This window comes from Bactrocera neohumeralis, unplaced genomic scaffold (genome assembly GCF_024586455.1).
Source record: "Bactrocera neohumeralis isolate Rockhampton unplaced genomic scaffold, APGP_CSIRO_Bneo_wtdbg2-racon-allhic-juicebox.fasta_v2 cluster11, whole genome shotgun sequence".
In the NCBI taxonomy this organism is placed as follows: Eukaryota; Metazoa; Arthropoda; class Insecta; order Diptera; family Tephritidae; genus Bactrocera; species Bactrocera neohumeralis.
Window position 1 is genome coordinate 8421234 of NW_026089624.1, and position 10122 is coordinate 8431355.

Below are 10122 nucleotides of genomic sequence, written 5' to 3' on the forward strand. Positions count from 1 at the left end.
CTTTGGTCACGTAGGCCGGCTCAAGCATAGGTTAGATTATAAACCTTAAAGTTAAGTGTAGTCAGTTTTGTAATAAAGCTCAACAGAAGCACATAGTGCTGCTTATAAAAACGCATTGTTTTATTTTTTATGTTATATATCACTCTCTACCATATTATAATAACATAGCTACGTTCCGCACTTTAATTTCACATTCCTAATTTCACACTCCAAAACTTCCCCCATTCTATATGTTATGCTAATTTTCCCAGGTACTCACTTTCCACAATACAAGGCCGACAATATCCAAAAGACGGTAGATTTAAGTAAGCAACTGACTGTGATCTGTCAATTCTGTACAGTCTTAAGTTTAAGTCGAAAAAATTGGTTTAATTAAAAAAAAAAACCTAAGTTGTTATCAATGAAAAGGTAAATTTTAAGATAATCGGACACTTTCTCATTGTTCACAGGATGGTCGTTTTATTTATATATAAAATGAATAATTAAATTGTAGTTCACAAAGTTTATTTTAAAAGAGGAAATATAGCACGGGAGGCTGCGTTCACTTTGGCGGTTGAAAGTCGAGTGTTGCTTTTGATGTGCCGGTGATGCCACTCAGATAGGAAATAATATTTCGCATAGGGTTACCTTACAGTCGGCTATCCAGGCAATGTATAGCGCCCTCGCTATGCTCGTCGCTTTCATCATCGGCTTCATCGCTGTTGTCTTCAAAATTGGGAGGAAGTTGACACCATGACTTCATATTATCGGATGCGTAGACTGAAGTACATATAGTGACGTGACGTTCGGTCTGCTCCTGGCAAGTCTTCAAGTAAATAACGATCTTTACCAAGCACTTGCTTAACTATAAAGGGGCCTTTGTAACGTGGCTCCAGCTTTCTCGACGAACCAGTACTAGAAGGTTCATTTTCGACTAGCACTAAGTCAATAACGTGGAATTCTGTTGGTTTTGAATGATGATCATCGTATCGCTTCTTAGCTTGTTGTCGTTTCTGGTTTACTGCTTCACAAGTTGCTTCTCGTAGTTTTTGTATATCTTCTTCGCTTGTTAGATAGGATATCTTTTGGTGAAAAACTAAATAAAAGTTCATGCGGACTTTAATCCGTAGGTTTGTTTTTCATCGTGTTCATTGACCACTGGATGTTGAATAAATTCTCGTCCCACTTTTTGTCTATGTTTGTCGTTGGGAGTAACATTGACAAAAGTGTACGATTAACTCGTTCGGCATGACCATTCGCCCTCGGCGTTTGTACTGCATTTAGTACGTGTTTTATATCGTTGTTAACACAGTAGCTTTTAAAATCTTTAGAGGTAAAGGCTGTACCCCTATCAGTAATGATTCTTTCAGGATCTCCAAAATACATAACTGGTAACTTCTCGTAACGTTTCTAATACGTGCTTCATTGCTGCACTCTTTACTGCTTTAATGATCGTATACTTCGTAAAAGCGTCAACTATGACTAATATGTGTTCGTTTCTTTTCGAACTCTTGATAAATGGTCCTAAATGATCCATATGAACGGTTTTAAATGGTATTGGTACGATGTTATCGAAATGGTACTGTCCTTCAATTTTACCACCTCGACGTTTGTTATATTCGCATTCAACACATGCTTTTAAATATAATTTAACGAAGTTACGCATTCGTGGAAACCATATGTACGTTTTCATTTTGTCAATGGTTTTTTTGAAACCCAAGTGACCATTTTTATCGTGACATTCTTCTAACATTTTATGTCTTAACGCTTTCGGAACAACCCATAATTTCTTTTCTTTTTCAATTCTAAATAGTCTAAATTTCTAAAATTATTGCTATGCTATCGCTACCGCTCTCACTTTGTCGGGAGCCGCAGCATAGCCTTAGCATAACAATGTAAAGTATGTGCTCTACTCTGCTCCGAGTTTGCTCCCGAATGTGTTTGTTGTTTTTTTTCTTTTTTGCTATTTTCTGGCATAATATTTGAATTAATTGAACAATTCAAACAAAACAATGTTATGCAAATCATTTTGGCACTTGTTGCGTCAAGTGCCTTTATAAATCTAAAATCAAATATTTTAAGAAATATATTAATAAAGTGAATTAGATAATAATTGAATAAATTATAAATTTTTTTTATTATGTAAAATATTTACCAATTTTATATTACCAAATACATCATCTATTCCAAATGTATTACAATACTCAATTACTATGAATTTTCGAAATTAATTTTAACTATGTACGTATACTTTCCCCCTTTTTATATACATTAGAGTGTTTTTTTTTTGAACTATTAATTTTTTTCAGTCCCGTCACGAAATTTCCTTGGAAATACCCCAAAAAAAAATTCCCTGAAAATTTTAGCCCTAAATATATACATTAAGAACTGGACCGAGGCATGTAAAAATTTTCCATAGAAAATCCACTAAAATCCTGATTTTTATCTTTAAATTCCTACAGATCAGAGGTATTTTATGGCATTTTTATATGTGCGGAAAAAATTGCGGGAATATAGCGCGGGAATCCCCGCAATTGTTTTATTGAAGGAAACGCAATTTACGCGAATGTGTTAATCCATTGCACTGTGTATTTGCAGTTCTATTCTACCATTCCCAATATTTAGTAATTTTATAATTTTTTTAGGAAGAATCAGTTTGAAATTGTACGCATATACATACTTCAATGTATATTGCAAAGAATCGAAAAGATTTCTCTATATCTAAAATTATAATAAACCTTTTTATCAACAGTCCAATTATTCCGCTTTATCTTTACGTTAGATATCGCGTTTGGTTTGTTATGAATGCATTTGCGTCCTTGACCAATAATCTAGCAAAGTATCCGCAGTGCCTTGACGATGAAAGTTCCAATGCCATTTTTTGTTGTGATATTAAATATGTATATCGGACGGGCTCGTCTTAAAAAAAAACTACCTGGTTAAGAAGCAAAATCAGTACAACCCATATACTAAGCATGTTTGGAAATGAAAATTTTTACTTATTTCTTTCTATTTTTGAATTACTAAAATTTTCAAATGATTCTTACATAAATTTTGAACAAATGCTTATGATTTGAAATATAATTTTTGTATTTATGAGCTGTATTGAATTTTAGCATAAAGAGATAAAATGTATCCTATGTCCTTACCCTGCTTCTAAACTACCTCCCCACCAATTTTAAGCCAAATCGGTTCAGCCGTTCTTGAGTTATAACCGACTTTCTTTTATATACCAACTTGTACCATACTTGTAAATGCCAGAAAATAGCAAAAAAGAAAAAAAAAAAAAAAACAACAAACACATTCGGGAGCTGTAGCACATGAAAATTTTCATTTGCTCTGATGTGCTACCGCTACGCCAGAGCATAGCGCAGAATTTAATTTTTTGCTCCCGCTCCAGCTATAGTTTTTTACCTAACAAAACTCGGAGCAGAGTAGAGCACATACTTTACATTGTTATGCTAAGGTTATGCTGCGGCTCCCGACAAAGTGAGAGCGGTAGCAAGAGTAAAATGAAATGCTACGAGAGTAGCGTAGTTTTTCAAACGCTGGTTTTTACACATTTATCGTTTATTTCACATATAGATAATTTCATTTTCATTAACGTAACGTTTTATTTCTTCAACTTTAATATCTTGTTCGTGTTCGCGTTCGCGTTCTATTTTTATTTTTCCGTTTTGAATATTTAACCGCAAATTATTTATAAATTTTCTTGCCCTAATAAAATGTCACTAGGTAATAATTGATCGTCCACCAAATACAAGTTAACTGGTATAGTAATGCCATCGATTGTTAAAATTGTTTTCACTGATTTTTTTAGCATGTCGACTACCACCACATAGTCCTTTGATTTGTATATCACACTTTATGTATTTGCAATTAAGTTTCTCACATAACGATCTCAGAATCATGCTACACTGAGCTGCCGTATCAATAAATGCTTTTAATTTCTGACCGTTTAATAATGTATCAACTTTAAAGAGTTCATCGTTTACACAAAATGTATTTCGTATTTTAGCTTCGGATTTACACTGAGAATCATACCTTGAATGCACTTTATTACATTTTTCACATCTTTGTTTACGTTGAGGTTTTTGACAATTTTTCGATATGCGTCCGAATTCATCGCAATTATAGCACTTTACACTTTTTGCTTCAAACTTCTTATTAGAATTTTCATTTTTGTTTACATTCTTACTTTCATATTCTTTTATTTCGACTTTCGTTACATTTCGGTGTGATTTTATTGGCACGTTTCTTTTATATTCGTTTAAGGTTTCTCTTAGTTCTTTCATTGTATTTATTCGTTGAGCCGCAATTGCCACTTGTAGTTCACGATTTCGTAGTCCTTCTCTCGCGTATTTAACTATCGCTGTTTCACTTAATTTAAACCGTCGCCCAAGCGCACAAACACGAAAACAGTAGCCGTCTACTTTTTCATTTTGTCTACGTACGGCACTTTGCATTTCAAAATGTATTTCTAATCCATCGGGATAATTACCAAATTCATTTTTTAAGTCTTTCGCGAAATCGTTCCAATTTGAATGTAGTATTTCTGTCGCATCGAGCCACAATCTTGCTGCTCCTTTCATTTTACTATACACGGCAAGCAATAGACACTTTTCGTCCCATTCATACGTACGGATAACACTATTTACTCGTTCAACGAACTATTCTGATGACAACGAATTGTCATTTGTTGGATCAAAGTCTGGTATTGTTTCTGCAATTTCACGCACCGAATAATTGTTTCGCGTTACAGTTGCATTCGAATTTGCAAAAGGGGAAATGTTATTGACATTTCTATTTTCACTGTTGCTTGTGTTTTCAATTGGCACACTTCGAGGTTGGGAATTATTTTGCATATATGACAACACATTTTCTTGAATTCCGCGCATTTCGTCCATTTGTCTTTGTAACGATTTTTGTGTTCCGTCATCATACTGTTCACTATCATCACCCGTAACTTGTTCGTTTTCGTCCTCTTCGACTTCGATTTCATCCGACCCGATCGTTTCACTCAAACGACTTATGAGTGTTGCCTTCGTACCTGACGTTGAGCAATTTCGTTCTGACAACTGCCGTTTAAGTTGCACTACACTCAATGATGCAATAGCTCTCATTTTTATAAACTCAAAAATTTATGTACTTCGTTATATGTTAATTATGTACTTCGTTTTTGCATATATGTACACACGCGCCGTTAAATCGAATGATCAAGATGATGCACCGTTATAGCCTTGACAGACGGCAGCGTTAAACCAGATTAATTGCATTTTTCGGGATTAATTCAGGAGTTACCACAGCTAACTCCGTTGCTGAATCCAAACGTAGGTAAGTGAGAAACAGGTCCGGCAAACCACAGACAGGACACCTCGTCGATTGTCGTGTTTTAACTTGAGACATATTTCTACAATCAAGACAAGTAATAAGTACTAATTACAGCTAAGCTACAAGCATCAAATATACATGAAAAATACTACTTACAGTAAATGTTTCGTTTACAGCTGTGAATTTTGATGTAACAAATAAATGAACGACGAACAAGTGAACTGCTATAATAAGTATGATCCGGTGAAATGCTATCTGTTCATAAAACATGAATTGAAGCCCGATAAAACAACTATGGATCGAACAATTCTTAAAATATCTGAAAGATTAGCGGGTGAAGTTCTAAAAATATGGCAAAAATCTTCACTGCCAACTGTAAGTGTAACAAGAAAAACGTTAACTTCGGTTGCACCGAAGCTAAATACCCTGCAAAGGTGCATTTCTGTTAGTAACTATGTGTTCAGTTTGTATGGAAGCTATATGCTATAGTAATCCGTTCTGAACAAGTTTTTTAGCGATTACATTGTTGCCTTAAAAAATAATCTATACCAAATTTCGTGAATATATCTTGTCATATGTGAAAGTTGTCCATACAAGAACTTGATTCCGATTGTTCAGTTTGTATGGCAGCTATACGCCATAGTTAACCGATCTGATCAATTTCTTTGGAGATTACACTGTTGCTTTAGGAAATAATATATACCAAATTTCGTGAATACATCTTGTCAAATGTGAAAGTTGTCCATATAAGAACTTGATTCCGATCGTTCAGTTTGTATGGCAGCTATATGGTATAGTGGTCCGATATCGGCCGTTCCGACAAATGAGCAGCTTCTTGAAGAGAAAATGACGTTTGCTAAATTTCAAAACGATATCTTAAAAACTGAGGGACTAGTTCGTATATATACAGACAGACAGACAGACGGACAGACGAACATCGCTAAATCGACTCAGCTCGACATACTGATCATTTATATATATACTTATAGGGTCTCCGACGATTCCTTCTGGGTGTTACAAACTTCGTGACGAACTTAATATACCCTGTTTAGGGTATAAAAAGTATTTTAAAATTGATTCGATCCTACCACGGAGCTTAATGAAACCATATCAAGGCCGTCAAACCAACATTAAATACCAAGAAAATATTAGAACATTTGTAACAGAGTCCCATAGATTACTTAATATCTGCTGCCGCAAGTGCAAAGATATCAGGAATTATTGCTGTTTAAAAGGGTGTCGTTTTGCCAAAGAGGAAGTAAGTTTTTGCTCGACCAAAGTTCAACCAGAAAAATGATGATAGGCGGTGTCGATATAGTTTCAACTGTTAAGAATAAGAAAGAACATCGGAACCAGGAAACAACTATTTTGGTCATGTCACCTGTGAGTCGGGGACTGCTAAAAATATAAAAGACACTATATTATTATATTTGAAATCTGAGTCGGTTAATGTGAGTAGATTAGCTTTGTTGGGTGCGTTGGAACTGTAGTGGATGCAGGTGTCAAAGGTGGTGTTATTCGTCTGATGGAGGAGGAATTCAACAGGTCATTAACAGTTGTTTATCTGTCAATTGCATTCAAATGAGTTACCACTACGTATCTTTCATTACATTTAGACCGAAAAAATTATCGGACCTAAATGGTTTTAAGGCGCCATCGGATCTCAATTATAAACTTGTCAAACAATGCCGATAGTCGAATTTACCGTTATACCTACATTATTACCTGAAATAACTAGGGAAGAGCTTAATACCGACCAAAACTATTTCTACGACATAACGACCGCTATGAGTACTGGTATATTTTCTCCTGTTTAGCTAATATGGAAGCTAGAGCCCTTAACCATTCTAGATGGCTAACAACAGCTAATAGAAGAAGAAAAGCTAGTTGTATTAGCCACGTACATATTATATGAAAGTTTACGGACCAATGTGGTTTACAATAAAATATAATTCTTCATACATTTAGCCAAAAACATATGGCAAACCATTAACCTGAGCCGTTATTTGAATTCCCATATGAAAGCAATCGTTGACAAAGTAATCCAACGAAATGGATACTTTCGTGATTCTTGTTGATGACAGAGAGATTATAAGAGATCTTGCATATCGAAGAATTGTAAAAGCAAGATAAGAGAATTCTCGAAGACTTCGAACGTTTAAAGTACATACTTTCTATGCCACACCCAAGCTGGGAGCGCTGCATCAAGTTGGTAACAGAAGCATGGAGTGCAGTTTGTGGGAAAAATAAACGAGTTGATTTCATTAAGTCAAGACTACTATAACGTCAACGAATGCCTCATTTCAATACAAAAAAAGAGTTTGATGTTTAAGTAGTATTTTAAGTAATGTAAGAGAATATTTTTCGTAATAAATGCTTAGAATGCCATTTTTTGTTTTATTTAAATGTTTGACTGTGCTGGCGCACCTCAAAACATTAAGCCAGCTGTTTGATATTTTGCATGTTTGTTTTATATATTAAAAGGCAACTTTTTATAGCTATGCCGTTAAAAACAGAAACAAATTTTTTTCTCCATACATTATCGCTCCACATTAATATACATAGTATATGAATTATGCTGATAGTTACTCAGGAAGAAAAAGTTGAATAATTTGAGATGAGTTCATAATAGCTTACAAATTCTGAAGAATTGCATTGTTCTGAGCAATATTTGAAAAGAACGATCAAGTTTATGTTTTCTTACATGTACCACTATGTGAGTTTAGTTTTCAATAACAGATGGCTACCAAAAGTAATCAACCAGACGTTCTGAAAACGGTCATAAGCCTCCAACTTTCGGTGAAGAACCTTTTGTTTAATCAAACCTCGACATAACCAATACTCCGTTTTAGGTTAAGAACCTTTTTTTTAGCCAGAACTTAACTGACCTTAACTGAACTTAACTGACTGATGGCTCACATTGGAACTAGAAAATTGCTTGTTTATTGTGAAAATTGGTTTATTACTAATTGAGAACTTTAGATAACGTGCTAGCTTTCTTATATTGCATTTGATATACATACATAAAGTACGTTATATCTTCATATGAAGATTTAAAAGAATTTTTTGTAGATAGTTTTGGTCTTCATCTTATAATTATAACTAGTGACATCGTAAAGATCTGCTCCAGACTGTTTAAAAAAAATATTGAAATTCCAACTATCCTGCAACAATAATAATGGTGTTTTAATGTTTATTGAGATTCCGCTTTATCATTTTAGAAACATACAAGTAACAAATCATTTTCACTCATTCATACGCAGGCGAAACAGAAATTATAGAATGACAGAAATTGCATTAAGAATGAAATTTGCTATTTGACCGCGATCCATAATTCTACACGTATGTCATCCCATCCTGGGAGTACTCATTCATATGACTTGGGATGCCATACGTTGATGGCAAAAAGAACGCCGACCGATATTAGCGCGACCTCTTCGTGGCTTCGTAACAAATTGCATTCTGTAATTGATCACTTTGTGTGAAACACACATAATGTTTTCACTGAATAATTTTCAACAATTTTTTGCATTAAGAATACCAAAGAATGAAGGAGACACAGAGCCAAAGACTAGGCATTTCATTAGTGTTTCCTACCAAATAAATAAATATTCTACTACTAAAACGGCCAAATGTCTCAAAATAAGCTAAGAGTGTATTGCCGTGTTATCCTATACAATTTATTATTTTAAGTACGTTTTTGTTAAATTTTCAAATATATTAGATTATTGAAACTCATAAAGATTAAGTTTACCTAGTTTTGATTAAAATTTTATTTATTGTGTCAAAATGTTGGTAAATCTTTCCTATTTTACTAAAAATATTTAAAGAATATTTGTGTAACTACTTAAAAAAAACAATAGGGGGATTCTCTTCACAATCACACAAAATGCAAAAGTCCTATACCGAAATATGCAAGGAGAGAGAGCACCCATTGCAGAATCTAGTGATATATGTATGAACGGCTGATTCGGTCAATTTATTGAGAATGACTATTGTGAATTAGCACATCTTCTGCATTCATTCTTAACAAAAAACTGTAACAATTCTTTATAATTTAGGTAGAAATTATAAAATCTATTTAAAACTTACCTTCCTCAACAATTTAACGGCGAAATATAACAGCTAAGTCAGGGTTTTGATCTGACATATTTTACAGCCATTGCAAATAATTTTCTGCGTATGTTTGTTGTTGTGCCGTCTCACCAATAGGAAAATTCTGCAATTCGTGCACCGTGCACGGGTTTTGCGCTAGATTAATTTTTAGTTATAATCTGCTGTTGTATATTATCTACAATTCATTCAGAGTAAGTATATTAACATCCATTGTATAAAATATGTCAATGATTATTTTATCATACTTGTATAACAGGATGCCTTATCGAAAATGTGTTGCTGGTTGCAGTTTGGGGGTGCCGCTTCATCCCTTCCCATCAGAAGGAGAAATATCCAGGTGAGTCTAATACATGAGAATAGTATATAAATAAATGATATTAAGTATTAGTATAAAGGGTTATTTAATATATGTTAGTGCGAAGAATAAAATGTTACGAAAATTTTGTGGAAATACGAAAAAAAAATTGAATAAGGTCGTCCGAGGGCGAGAAATTATTTGTTTTAAAAAGAAAAGAAAGTTGAATTTATATTGTGTTTAAAAACATTTATCTCCGATTTTTCTACGTTTTTTTAATGTAGCGCAGCTTGATAAACAACATTTTGTGGTTTCTGTTGTGGTGCGTAAATGTACAGAGAAGAGGTTTTCCAACACGTGAACACGCCACGTACTATATATCTGGCCGTGTGAAAAACAAA

The 10122-nt window shown here is 34.0% G+C and overlaps 1 long non-coding RNA gene across 1 annotated transcript; it reads right to left on the minus strand.

Annotated features, from left to right (window-relative positions):
* Positions 1–5244: 5244 nt before the first annotated feature.
* LOC126765819 (uncharacterized) lies at positions 5245–9763 on the minus strand. The gene is made up of 3 exons (XR_007668614.1): positions 9672–9763; positions 9403–9601; positions 5245–5389 (listed from the first exon to the last, which is right to left on the minus strand). It is a non-coding gene; the product is annotated as an uncharacterized LOC126765819 (long non-coding RNA).
* Positions 9764–10122: the final 359 nt, after the last annotated feature.